Genomic DNA, 14,392 nt, shown 5'->3' with positions numbered 1-14,392 from the left:
TCAAGCAGTTGGGGAACTTCATCCAAACATTAAAAAATGCCAGCTAAATAATAATCACTGTGTAGAAGTCAAGTCATTTCCCCTGTGCATGCTACTTCTTACAGTGCTGTACACTAGAGGCGAGCACTGGGTGAGAGTTTCAAAATGTTTGGCGTTTTCCATGAAACTCTCATTTTTAGCAGGGTAACTTTAAGTGGCTAAGAAAGCCACTTAGCAGCATTTCTACTGACACCTGGATGTTGACTGTCCAAGTATCTCTGCTAGGGATGCTTATCCCACAGACCAAAAAAAAAAAAAAGAGTGCCAGAATTTAAAGAGACACAGTCAAGATTTAAACTTCTATAGTATCTAGCCAAAGAGTGGGAGAAGTCTGTGGATTACTCTTACGCAGTCAGCAAGTACACACAGAACTTACAGACACCCAATATGAATTGAGAGTGGTGAGAGAAAAGTAGATTTCCTTTTACTGGAAGCTGATTTTATTAAATGAGTACACAATTCAACTCACTTAATGACCAGAAAAGACAACTATTCGAGACAGTACCTAAACCAGCACTACACTGGACACAATCATCTTCAACCACACAGCAGCAGCCTGTTTATGTGTGTGTGTGTCCATATGTGCACGCACTTGCTGCTTAAAATTCACCACAAAATGTCCTTGCTTCATGCCCTTCCCTGGCCCTGTTGCCAGCACAGAAAAGCCCCACACTTCATGTCCCCTCAACACCTTCTTCATGTAGCTGGGTGGCCTCTGCTGGTTCCTGCTACACACACACACACACACACACACACACACACACACACACACACGTGAGCCTCCAAAACTCCCACTCCAGCTTGTTGGTCTGAACTGTTACATTCTTCAAGACTCTTTGGGGGATGTTTCCTGGTCCCTTCTTCCACCATCCATACCTGACAAGGTTGGCTTGTGTTCTGACCCTCAGTGCTCTATCCTAGCACACACCATGATGAAATTCTATTGAAATATTTTTTGTTTTGTTTCTTTGTAGTGCTGGGAGTCGAACCCAGAGCCTTGGTGCAAACTAGGCAAGCATTTTACACCTTGAAATATTTCTACTATCCATCCACCATGTGTGTGCCTAGTAAGTGCCCTTGAAGGCCAGAGGCGGGCATTAGATCCCCTGGATATGGAGTTAGACAATTGTGAGCTACCGTGTGGGTGCTGGGAACCAAACCAGGGTCCCTTGGAAGAGCAGCCAGCTCTCTTAACCACTGAGCCAACTCTCTAGCCAAAACTTTTTAAAGAAAGTAAAAATTCAAATCCTGACTACGCCTTAACCTTCTGATTAAGAACCAGTAAATCTTGGAGATTCTCTTTAGAAGTCCACACCCATGTCTTGAAGGTGTATTGTCCTTTAAGTGTCTCTCCTCCCTTAACACCTGGGCTTAAATCTATAATAACAGTGTTTCTTAGTAAACTCAAGCTTCCTTTCATCAAAACCGAGAGGGCTGGAGAGATGTCAAGTACTTGCCACAGAAGCATGCGAACCTGAGCTCTGACCCCCAGCACCCACGTTAAAAAGAAAGTGTGCTGTGTCTGTGACCCCAGCACTTGGAGGCAGAGACTGGGAGGATCCCTGCAGCCTGCTGGCCAGCTACTGGCTCTAGCCAAACCCAGCTCCAGAGTCACTGAGAACCTATTTCAAAAGTCAGGGCTGGTAAGAGACTGTGCAGGATATCCATCATTAGCTAGCCTCTGGCCTCCATACACAAACTGTGAACACAAATACCAAAAGACAGCAAACCAGCCGGACAGTGGCCTACACCTGCAATCCCAGGGCTTGAGAGACACAGGCAGGAGGACTGCTCCAAGTTCAGAGTCATGCAGGTCAGCCAGGGTCTCATTACGGGACCCTGTCCCAAGATATAAACACACAAACCAACATAAACAAGGGTCCCAAGATATAAACACACAAACGAACATAAACAAACAATCCCCCACAAAGTAAAAAGGCTGAACATAAGCTGGGGATGTAGCTCAGTTTAACAGCCTGTCTGGCACGTGAAAACCTTCAAGTCAGTCATCACTAAGTAGCAAGCTTCTTTTTCTTTTTGTTTTGGTTTTGGAGACAGGGTTTCTCTGTGTAGCCTTGACTATCCTGGAACTCACTCTGTAGAGGAGGTTGGGCTCGAATTCACAAAGATCCTCCCTGCCTCTACCTCCTGAGTACTTGGATTAAAGGCGTTTGCAGCCACCACTACCACCGCCCAGTGGCGAGCTTGACAATTTTATTTTGAGATTCTTCTTTCGTCTTTTAACTGGACTTTGGGGTGGGAGTGTAGAATTTCACTCTGTAGCTTAGGCTGGCCTCAAACTCATTATACAGCCCTGGTTGATGGTGACCAAGGCTGTTTCTGCCTTAATTCCCAAATACTAGGTTAACAGAAGTGAGTGACTAACTAGGTCTTTTTTTTTTTTTTTTTTTTTAAGTAGTTCTAGGTTTGAGGCTTAAAAGGCCCAACTGCTAACTTTCAAGAGGTGTAGAGTGTTAGGGGGTACACTTCTAACACAAAATCAGGCGATGCTGTAAACTTCTCCTGCCAAAATATCACCTTTAAACTCCGTGGGCAGCCGCAGCCAACCGCATCCAGCAATACATTTCCCAACCACAGAGGTTGGTCACTAGCTCTGAGACACAGCCAGCTGCCCATGACCTAGTCTCCACGGCGCTTCCCTCTCTGGAGTGAACTTCCGCGAAGGGATGGAGGGACATCCCCCCGGCTCTCCTCCCAGACAGCTCGGAATCAGGGGCTGCCTTTATTATTATTTATTTTTCATAAGAGGGTCTTCCTAAGCGGCGCAGGGTGCCCTCAAACTCGCGGCAATCCTCCTGCCTCAGCTTCACGACTTCTCATTCAGAGACACCCATAACCTTGGCCTCTACCACCTGAAACAAGTATTCAAAACCCCGCGCCACAGCAAGCCCGCACCATGCCCGAGACCCACGCGGGCTCCGGGAGGGGACCCGCCCGGCCGCAACCACAACTCCAGACTCGGATGGGAGCGGAGCGACAGCCGACGACCGGAGACCGCGTCCTCCCGGGAGTCCGAGTACCCCGAGGTGGGAAGAACTCGGCCGAGCCGGAGAGGCCGGGAGCGGAGCTCTGACGGCCTGGCCCTCCGCGCCCGCCCGGCTGAGTGGCGGGACGGAGCGTCCCGGGGTCAGCGCGCGGCCGGCCGCGCCGCCGCCGCCGCCCCGCTCCGGGTGGGAACGCGCCTCCGTGGTCCCCGTCCCTCCGAACCTAGTCCGCCGCTCCGCCGGCGTCCGACAGCCGCTCCCAGCGCCGCTTCAGTCAGTCCGCTCCCTGCCCCGCCCCTGCCCCCGCACGCCCCGCCCCCGGCACCGCGAGCGCGCGCGCGGTGCGTGCGCGGTGCGTCATTTCCGTGACGCTTCGGACTTCCGGAGTCTGGGTGTTCCCGGCCGGGAAAGGTACCGTGGGGAGCAGGGGTCACGGAGCGACCGTGCAGCCTTCGATGACGTGTCCGGGACTCGTGAGAAACTGTTTTCCTGTCATCCCTCATTCCGTACTTCGAGCTTCTGCTTGCATTAGCCTGAGGACGTGGAGGCGCCTCGACGACAGTCGTAACGCATCAAAGTCCAGGAGACACCTACCGACATGAAGGGAAACCGGAAGAAAATAAAAACTTTGTTAAGGAATACTTAGTCAAGGAAGCGATCGGATGGAAAAAGCGTGGCTGCTGGACTGTACAGACGGATAATGCTTCCACTTTACAGTTGAGATGCCACCTCCCCAGCCTTTGTTATCACCCTGGGCCATGAACCCTCGGGGTGGAGGAGATAAAGCAGTAGGAAAGGGGAGGAGAGAATTGAGAAAGGAAAAAGATAGAGCCCACGAGCCCTACAGATGATCAACCCAGAGTCCATTAGACGTCTCCTAGCTCTGTTATTCCCGACGGAATGCAAACTGTCTTCATAAATGCCTCTTTTTGTTATTTGCGTTCTTTTGATTTTGGTTTTTTTGAAACAGGGTTTCTCTGTGTAGCCTTGGCTCTCCTGGACTCGCTTTGTAGATCAGGCTGCCCTCGAACTCCCAGCAGTCCGCCTACCTCTGCCTCCCTGAGTGTTCGGATTAAATTCGTAAAATGCGTGCACCACCATGCCCAGCTTATTTCCACCTTTTTTTTTGAGTCTTTGTGTTTTTACTCCCTACACATTTAATTCTTGTTCGCCTATAGGAAGAACCTGGTCATTTGGGCAGGTGGCCCACAGAGCTGACACTCCTGGTTTGCCTTCACAGATTTTGAGTTAGGAGGACCTTACGAAAATGGTCCAAATACAACCAGCCTGTGATCCCAGCACTGGGGAGGTGGAGACAGAAGGATCATGGGTTCTCATCCCTAGTGTTTTTGGCCTGGGCAACTTAGACCCTGTCTGAAAATAAAAAAGTGAAAAAAGCTGGATGTGGTGGGCTTTTACTTTAATCTCAACACTTGGAGGCAGAAGGATTGCAGCTTGGGCTACAGTATAACCTATGTCCAAAAAGCAAGTGAAATGAAAGCTGTGGGTATATCTTTGTAGCCAGAGTACATGAGGATGATGCAGTCATTTTGAGTGTGAACTGATCTTTCGTGGCCCAATTGTGTTTGACTCAACAAAGACTGGCCTGGGAAAATGGCTCCAAGTTTGATGCTTAGGATCTATGAAGATTAAAGACACACTCATAAGAGTGTGGTGAAGGCAGGTTTTGTTGGTTTTGTTTTGGAGACAGAGTTTCTTTTGTCCTGTCTGTCCTGGACTCACAACAATCTGCCTGCCCCTGCCTCCAAGCACTGGGATTAAAGATGTATGACACCACCTGCAGCTTTTATTGAGGATTACAAGTAAGAAAGAGGGCCAGAGATGTTTTGATGTGTAAAGGTTTGCCATTCAAGCTTGGCAACTGACATAAGGGTGGAAGGAGAGAACCAATTCACAGAGTTGACCTTTGACCTCCATACAGGCATAATGGCACATGCATCCTTACACAGGAATAGTAATTTTAAATTAAAAAATGAGAAGTGAATGAGGGATCCAACCTAGGTACATTTACTACAGAAGGAAAGTAACTTTTTGGGCATCATGAGAGGTGGCTGGATTGTTAAGCTGTTTTACGATTTAGTCAGCTATAATTAGCTTCATTAAAAAAAAAATGCAATAATGCCCAGAATGTTAGATGAGGTGTGTGGTGGGGGTCGCTCTTATGAAAGTTAGCCAGCAGGCCAGCTGGCAGTGACCTTGCTTCATCGGGTCCCCTCAGTTGTATCATACCTGATTTCAGACTTCCTTGTTTCTCCTCTCTAGTGCTCTTGGCCTCCATGCTTGAACCCTTCACTGCAATTTGTGTGAACAACTTACAGTTTTCTCTACGGGTAATTTTCCTTTCCTACCTACAGAAGGCTAACAACTCTGGTCTCTGGAGGACCTACATTCAATCCTCAGAAAAGAAAGGGAGGGAGGAAAGAAAGAAAGTTAGCCATAACTGAGGCGTAAAAGTCAGATAAGTTAGCCAGTGTTACACAGCATTAATAGTGAAGGCACAAACGGAACCTAGTCTCAATTCCCATTCAGAAATGTTAGAAGCAGCAGATAAATGCTGTCTGCCTTGTGGACTTCTCTAAAAAGCCATGCTTGTGTTAAAGATTCTGTAGACTGATTTTGGAGAATTGGAATGTTGTAGATCCGTATCTCAGACTGTACTTAGGTCTGTTTAATAGCCATTTATGACTCTCTCTGTTTCTGACTTATCCTTTTGATCATCAGGAAACATCTTCAGAATGTATTCTTACGTTCCAATCATAGCTTACAACAATCCAAAAACAGAGTGTCAACAGACAGCATCAGAGGCCTAAAGCAGAGACTCCCCTACTCTAAATCCCTACCTGGTCTCCCCACCAATGTATTTGGCAAATGCATTCATGTGTGACTTGCTCACTGACTGTGAAAAGTTCACATATATGATGGTATATGCCTATAATCCCAGTACATGGGAGGCTGAGGCAGGAGGATAAGGAGGTCAAGCTACATAGTGAGTTTGAGGGCAGCCTTTTCTACATAAGCCCATATTAAAAAAAAAAAAAAAAAAAAAAAAAAAAAGTCATGTAACCGCTGCCATGGTGACTGTGTCCTCCAGGACATCTGAAGTGAGGGCCATGGACACTCACGTTTGACTACCAACACACTCCTTTCCTTTGCAGTGATACTGTTTTGCCTCCACAGGCTCAATACAAGATGCCATCTATGGCTTGACGTGCAGTCACAGAACACCACCCTGAGGTGCAATCCCTGCTCTCAACCTAGACATCTATCACATGGGGATTCAGTGCTTCCCCCCTCAGGTATTTAAGTGCCTTTTGTTAGATTATAAAGCAAAGCTACCTTTGCCGAGGAGTTAAGTTCTAGGGGGCAGGGCCAGTGAGATGGCTAACTTGGTAAACACGCTCAACCAAGCCTGATGGTCTGAGTTCAATGTGAGACCCAGATAGTAGGAGAGAACTGACCCCTGCAAATTGCCCTCTGACCTCCATGTGTGTGACATGGCATAGGCAAGTGCATGTACATACATGTGCACAATCACATAAATGTAATGTCTTTAAAAAAAACAGTTAATGGGGCTGGAGAGATGGCTCAGTGGTTAAGAGCACTGGCTGCTCTCCCAGAGGACCTGGGTTCAAATCTCAGCACCCACATGGCAGTTCACAACTGTCTGTAATTCCAGTTCCAGGGGATCTGACATCCTCGTATAGACATACCTGGAGACAAAACACAAATGTAAATGAAATTATTTTTTAAAAAAAGTTAGCTGGGCACGATGGTACACACCTTTAATCTGAGCACTCAGGAGGCAAAGGCAGGAGGATTTCTGTGAGTCTCAGGCCAGCCTGGTCTAGCTGGAAATTTCCAGGACAGTCAGAGAAACTGTGAGACCCTGTCTCAAATTAAAATTTTATTTTAAAATTACACATAAGCTGTGCATAGTGGCACATACCTTAAGTCCCAGCACTTAGAAAGCAGATGCATGCCAGGCTATGTGAGTTCAAAGCCAGTCTGGTATACAGAGCGAGTTCTAGGACAGCCAGAGCTTCACAGAGAAACTCTTAACTCAAAAATAAATGCATAATTTGCATTTTTGAGCTGGTCTCCACAGCACAAGCTGGTGATACTCAGGTGGCTGAAGCAGAAGAATTGTGAGTTGGAGTCCAGCCTTGACTGCAAAACAAGACTCAGTAGGAAGGAAGGAAGGGTGGGCAAGTGGACAAGTCCAGGGTCAGCCTAGGAAGGAACTAGCTAGAGCATGGACCTTGGAAGTTCTGACTCACGATCTGCCTCTCGTGCCTTTATCCTTCGCCTGCCAATGTTGGTGTTGCTTGTGACTTAAAGGGGCAGTTATCATGCTGAGTACCTTTTGCTAAGTTACTATCTTGTATCACAGTTAAAAACCCTGGCTAAGTAACAAAATGATTAATCTGATGTGGTCAGAAGCTTCCATTGGCCCATCTATTTTTTAATTAATTTTTATGTTTTTGGGTGTTTTGTTAGCATGTCTGTGGACTGCATGCATGCAGTGACCCCAGGGGCCAGAATACAGCCTCAGGAGCACCCAGGCTGTATTCCCATCACACCCCCTGGGGCTGGGGTTACAGAGGTTAAATACTGCCAGGTAGGTGCTAGGAATCAAACCTGGGTCCTCTGAAAAAGCCAGCCAGTGCTCTTAACCAATGAGTCATCTCTCCAGCCTCTTGCCCCATATGGAGTTGGTTTCATAACTTTTCCTGGGAAGGCATGAACAAATGTCTCTTCACCCCAGACAGGGAACAGACAACAGACCAAGGAAACCATCCCACCCAAGCCTGCCTTGAGAAACCACTGTGCTTAATTAGGGATATTTACAGTAGCATGGATAATTTATGGACAGCTATGGCACTGAAGAAGCCTCCAGCACACCCTCAAGGTTTTGTTTGTTTGTTTGTTTTTTGGTGGTGGTACCTCTACTATCCCAAGCTGGCCTCAAACTCATTGTATAGCAGAGCTTGACTATGAACACCTGTCCTGCCTCCACCTCTCTTGTGTTGGGATTGCAGGCATGGGCCCCCACACATGGTTAGCAATCTGGGTAGGTGCTGGGAATCAGACTCAAGTCCTCTGTGACAGCAGTGCATACTCCTAACTGCTGAGGTATCTCTGCAGCCCTGAGACTCCCCCTTAAATGGAAGACTAAGTGGAAAACAGACTGTACTCCGTGTTGCCATTGGTGATTACAACATCTGAAGCTCCACATTTCTTTATTTAGTTAGTTTTTTTGTTTTTGTTTTTGAGACAGGGTTTCTCTCTCTGTGTACCCTTGGCTGTCCTAGACTCGCTCTGTAGATCAGGCTGGCCTCGAACTCACAGGTCACAAGGGTGACCTTGCTTGGGCAGTTGAGGGTCTGACTAGAACAAAAAGCTGACCCTCTGGAAAGCAAATGGGAGTCTTGAGAGAGATAGCCTTCAGAACATTTTGTGTTGCGTGACGGGAATAAGAGAAGAAGCAAGAGCCTGGAGAGATGGCTCACTGGCTAACTGCTCTTCGGGAGCACCCAGGCTGTATTCCCAGCACCCACATGGTGGCTTTCAGCGATCCGTAACCCCAGTTCCAAGGGATCTGACACCCCCTTCTGGCTTCTGAAAGGACCAGAAACACATGTAGTGCATAGACATAATTGCAGGGAAAACACTCATATAAATTAAAAAGAAAAAACACCCGGAGTCAGGCATGATGGTGTGCATCTGGAATTCCAGCACATAGGGCTCGGGAGGCAGGAGCATTGCTGCAAATTTAAGGCTAGCCTGGTCTGTACAGAGTCGAAACCAGCCAGAACTACACAAAACCCTCTGCCCTTTGTGATGATGAAGTAAATCTTCCCTGAGATGAGACAAAATAAACACTTCCTCCCGTGAGGCATTCCTGGCAGGTGTTTGGGAAAGGAGGAAGGGAGAAAGGGAACTAATTCAGGAGGCAATTGGAGGCCCAGCTAAACCAAGAGGTATCTGTAGCTATGCAGTGGAAAGATTTCACAGGCAACGACGTGAGTGGGTTCAAGATGCACGTAGGAGATGCCACAGTACTCAACAATAACCCATGTGTAGGAGTGAAAGGACTGTCAGGGCTTTTCTGACTTTGGTGGGCGTTGCTATGGGAGAGGAGTAAAGAGCTCCCGTTCTTAAGTAGACATGGTAAGCAGCAATGTTTAACAGGTAATTTGAGGATGTCATTCACGGCTGGGGAAAGAAGCATGGACAGGAATACAAAACTGAGTCAATAGATGTATAAATGACCGGATGGTTATCAACGGATTGTCTCTCAGCTCCAAATTCACCTTTCGTTGCCTTTTCAGAAGGGATCTGTGGTAACCAAGACCTTTCAATTTTTTAAGAAGTAATGGTCCCTTCTGTCGGTAGGGGGCGCTAGCGAGCCGTGCCCAGGACGGGAATTTGACTTGGATGTGCAGTGCCCACAGCTGCTCCACAGCTTTAACCAGCATTCTCTGGTGGTTTTATACTGCAGTGCCCCGAAGCAAGCATCCGGGGACTTCTCCGCCACTCTGTAAGCCAACAAGAACTGGACCACAGTTTTGGAGGAAGAAAGGAATTCTTCCTTTGACCTCTATCCTAACTCATGGCCAAGGCTTCGTCATTTTCTTTCTCCCCTGACCGTTAGGGGTGGGCCTTGACATTTTATATGACTGGCTATAAAACTAGGCACACAGGTCAAACATTTACTGAAAATAAATTATAAAAGAACTTATTTTAGGATAATTCTTTGGTGTAGATATACAAGTTTATCGTTTATAGAAAAGATGAAGGCAAATTTGCATTCTAGGGAGATGGATAAAGAACTAAATCTTAGCTGAATGTTTCATACTGCAGGATACCACATTTCTGGTGATTTTTCAGGGTTAATGTTTTGATTTTATAATACTCCCCAATGCTGAGCACGCTGCTTTACACTCAGGGCTGAGAACCCTACCTCACAGTACAGAGCGGCAGAACGTATAGGTCTGTTTAAGAAGCTAGGAGGGTGGAGAGAGGGCTTTCCTGAGAACCCCCGCATGCCGAACTGACCCAGGCTGTCCTCTCATCTCCACGTGCTCCGGCACCTGTGCGCCACTCCCAGCGAAGAAAGTGCAAACACAACGGATCAGGGTCTAGTTGGGTGTGGTGGCACATGCCTGCAAGGCCTGCTACTTGGGAGCTTATCCTAGGCTCAGAAAAGAGCTTAAAAACGGGAGGAGGCTGGCGCTGCAACTCAGTAGGGTACTTGCCCATCATTGGCAAAGCCCGTGTTCCGTCCCCAGCAGTGTATAAACTAGGCCTGGTGGTACAAGTCTGTAATCCAGGAGGGAAGCACAGGCGGAGAGATGAGGAGCTAAGGATTATCTTTGGCTACATCGAGAATTCAAGCCCCGCCTGGGATCCATGAGACCCTGCCTGAAAATAAATGAGTGGTGAGATATGATGGCTGACAACCTTAATCCTAGTACTCAGGAAGCTGAGGCAGAAGAATCGCCATGAATTCTATGCCAGTCAAAGAACAGCATGAACCTGTCTAAACAAAAACAAAATAGAGCAACGTTTAGTGACATATACTTGTAATCCCAGCACGTGGGAGGCAGGAACATCAGTTCAAAGCTACCCTTGGCTACACAGCAAATCTGAGTCCAGCTAAAAAACAAAAACAACAACAACAAAAAAAAAACAAGAAACAAACAAACAACTCAAAATCAAATCACAGGCTCTAACATATCAGGAGAATTCTCTAAGCCATGCTCTCTGGGAGGATGAGTCATAATGTGAAGCCTATCAGGAGCGTTTAGATCAATGGTTCTTGTTGGGTTTGGGGAGGAAGCTGAGAAAACTCACTTCAGAGATGGAAGCTTAATAAATGAGAACTTTTCTTTTTTTTAAGTGCTCAGGGAGACAGTCGGTCAACTCAGGATCTGAACCACATCCCAGGGGGCAAGCCATCTTGCATAGTTAAAGGGTGATTCACAAAATAAGGGGGCCTTGGGTGAGCAGTGAGGCCATCCAGTTGTACTTTGACACTGAGGGTTAAGCAAGGGAGTATCTGTTGGAGGCTGGGCCTTATCCAGGGCACCTGGCCTCAAGGCCCTTCACACATCCTCCTAGATCTCCTGTCTGGAGCTCAAGGTGATAACTGAATAAAGGAGCAGCCAGCTGCTCACAGCTGATGACAGCTTGGCAGGCAATCGATAGTCACAGTTTAAGCAACTTGGTTGAGATAACAGCAAGTTCTACGTTCTTCACTGGTTTAACAGACAAATAGGAAAATACTTGGAGGGGCAGGGTAGGTCCCCGAGCCTGGGAACATGAACCCAGCTTGACCCTGCTAACAAAATGGGGGAGCAAAATGGAAGAGTTGCTTTCAAGACGGCTGGGCTCTGGCAACTGTCTCCCCACAGTTCTCAACTCTCCTAACGCTGTGACCCTTTAATACAGCTTCTTATGTTGTGGTGACCCCAACCATGAAATTATTTCTGTTGCTACTTCATAACTGTAATTTTGCTACTGTTACATAGTAAATGTTATGGTGATATAAAATCTCTGTGTTTTCCGGGGATCTCAGGTGACCCCTGTGGAGGGTCATGATCCGCAGGATGAGAACCACTGTTTTAGATCGTTGGCATGGCGTGCTCTCTTGTCTCCTCATTCTCAACCATGTGGTGAATGGCTTTGTTCCATCACAGGCTCAGAATCAACCTGTTCGCCATGTTCGCTATCTCTGGTACCTATGTCTTTTATTCATTTATTTATTTGAGTGTGGGTATGTGTATGTGAATGCGGGGGCCCACGGAGGCCAGTATAAGAAATGAGATCCCCTGGAGCTAGAGTCACAGGTGGTTATGACCTGCCTAACCTATGTGCTTGGAACCAAACTCAGGTCCTCTGGAAGAGCCGACTACAGACTGGCTAGCTCTCCAGCCCAGGTAGTTTCTGCATAACAGAAGGTCAATGCAGGTGGACCCCAGGATCTCTGGATGTTTTTCGGAACAACTGTGTTCCGGAGAAATCCTTGGAGTTCAGTAGTTAAGCTGCCCTGATCCAAAGGCCTTTCATGCTGTTATTTTGTGTTGAGGACTGCGAGAATTTTGGAAGAAGAGATACAGTTCTGGCTATGGGACTTAGGTAACCCTGATATATGAATTCTTTTCCTTTTTTTAAGACAGGGTTTCTCTGTGTAGCCTTGGCTGTCCTAGACTCGATTTGTCCACCAGGCTGTCCTTGAACTCACGGAGATCCACCTGCCTCCGCCTCCCTGAGTGCTGGGATTCCAGGTGTGTGACACTGCGCCTGGCCACTATATCCAACATATGAACTCCATGGTAACACTGTCAGCTTTCCAGACTTCAGACGAAGGTATTCATATTCAGCTACGGAAGAAATGAAGTTCACAGCTACTAAGGACGCTCCAGAGGCGATCAGAGAAGCAGTGCTCAGGGCAACAACTACATTCACTAGCGTCACACCTGGGCTCCATTTAGAGGTTAGGTGAGCAGATGATAGTGCGTGTCTCTTATCCCAGCACTTCTGAGGCAGAGGCAGGAGGATTGTTTGAGGCTATCTTGGGCTACCCAGTAAGATCCAGTCTCAAAACAACAACAATTAAGCAAAAAAAAAAAAAAAAACATAGAGAGGGGAGATAGGGATGAAGAAGGAAAACAAGGGAGGTTGGGAGAGAGATAAAGCTAAAGAGTGTGAAAAGAAAAACAAAGGACACAGAGTTAGAAGTTAAGGGATCATGCTGTGAACACACCAGCCCAAACAATGAACTGGTGGGACAACCCAGTTGGTAAGACACCGGAGGCTGCGGTGACGGTTCACACCTTTAATCCCAGTACTTGGGAGGCAGAGGCAGGTGGATCTGTAATCTTGAGGCCAGCCTGATTTACAGAGTGACTTCCAGGACAGCCAGGGCTACACAGAGACCCTGTCTCACAAAACCAGAAAGACAAAGCAAAAAGAGCACACAGGAGGGTAGAAATCCCAAGTCTAAGGGCCATGGGCCCCAAGCCAGACCTGGAGAAAGTGAGGGAACAGCTCAGCTTTTCTAACCTCAGCAGTCTCTGGGAGAGGCCACATCCTGGACACAACCCCTCGCGAGGTGTAATGTCCAGTGTGTGTGTGCAGTTAGCGCTAGAGGATTGCAGTTCCGCTAGCTCAGGATCTTCCGGACCTAGGTCCCATCCAGTAAGCCATCACTCGTCAGGGAGGTCACCCCACACTCACTGTCACAGGAGCAAGACCTTCCCCCTCCTCACAGACGTGTATCTCTCAGTAACAAGGACAAAAAATTACCATCAAGGCGGAATCCACAAGTGATCCCAGAACCCAGGAGGCTGATCGAGCTTCAAGATGAAGGACAGGTTGGGCTACATGAGAGCCTGTTTCAAAAGAGAAAGAAAAAAAAAATAAAACAACAAAAAAGGCTATAAATTGAGGGGCCCTTTTACAAGCAGAGCTTTAGGTTTCCTTTCAATTAAGGGTCAGGGTTTCTGTCAGGCACTGGAGGTGGCGCCTTTAATCCCAGCACTCAGGGGTCAAAGGCAGTCGGATCTCTGTGTTTGAGGATAGCCTGGTCTACAGAGCAAGATCCAGGACAGTCAGGGCTACAGAGAGAAACTCTGTCTCAGAAACAAAAAAAAAAAAAAAAAAAAAAAAAAATTAAAAAGGATTTTAGCCTAAAGATATAGCTTGGCATTAGAGGGCTCGCTGGCATATGCAGGGACTTAGGTTCAAAATCCCCAACACTGAAAACAAACAAAAATACAGCAACAATAGAAACCAAGCACACACACAAGCGCCAAAGAAAAGAAACAGCCAGGCATGTATCCCTAACTTTCCCTAACTATCCCTAACTTTCCCAGTAGAGGCAGGACCACAAGTTCAAGGACAACCACAGCTACACAGTGAGACTGTCTCAAAAAGAAAAATCCCTCAGTGGTTAACAGTATAGGCTGCTCTTCCAGAAAACCCAGGTTTCTAAGCATAATGCATGTACCATCAATCCCAACACTTGGAAGGCAGAGGCAGGTGGATCTCTGTGAGTTTGAGGCCAGCCAGTCTACAAAGTGAGGACCAATCTCAAAAAGAGAGAGAGAGAGAGAGAGAAAACCTGACAGACTGACAGAAGACCACTCTAGCCATTCTGTTTTCTACAGTGGCCCCTTTGGTCACTTTCTTCTCTCACCTTTGAATATGCCTCAAATTATTATGTAGTAAACCCCATTTTTTACGCTAAAAAAGCAAAAGTCTTCTGTCTATGTTGTCCCAAGCTACACCCAAACTCCTAGGATCAACAGTCCTTCCAGCCG

At 47.2% G+C, this 14,392-nt stretch overlaps 1 protein-coding gene across 1 annotated transcript in view; it reads right to left on the bottom strand.

The window, feature by feature from the left end:
• Rabgef1 (RAB guanine nucleotide exchange factor 1) overlaps positions 1-3,323 on the bottom strand; it is a 42,074-nt gene extending 38,751 nt beyond the window's left edge. The window contains exon 1 of the mRNA XM_055606337.1: positions 3,268-3,323. The gene's annotated coding sequence lies outside the window, so the exon portion shown is untranslated. The remainder of the gene's footprint in view (positions 1-3,267) is intronic.
• Positions 3,324-14,392: the final 11,069 nt, after the last annotated feature.

This window comes from Psammomys obesus, unplaced genomic scaffold, assembly GCF_907164565.1.
Source record: "Psammomys obesus unplaced genomic scaffold, mPsaObe1.curated_primary_1811, whole genome shotgun sequence".
Lineage (NCBI taxonomy): Eukaryota > Metazoa > Chordata > Mammalia > Rodentia > Muridae > Psammomys > Psammomys obesus.
The sequence above is the reverse complement of the archived record's forward strand: the minus strand, read 5'-3'. Positions and strand labels throughout refer to the sequence as shown.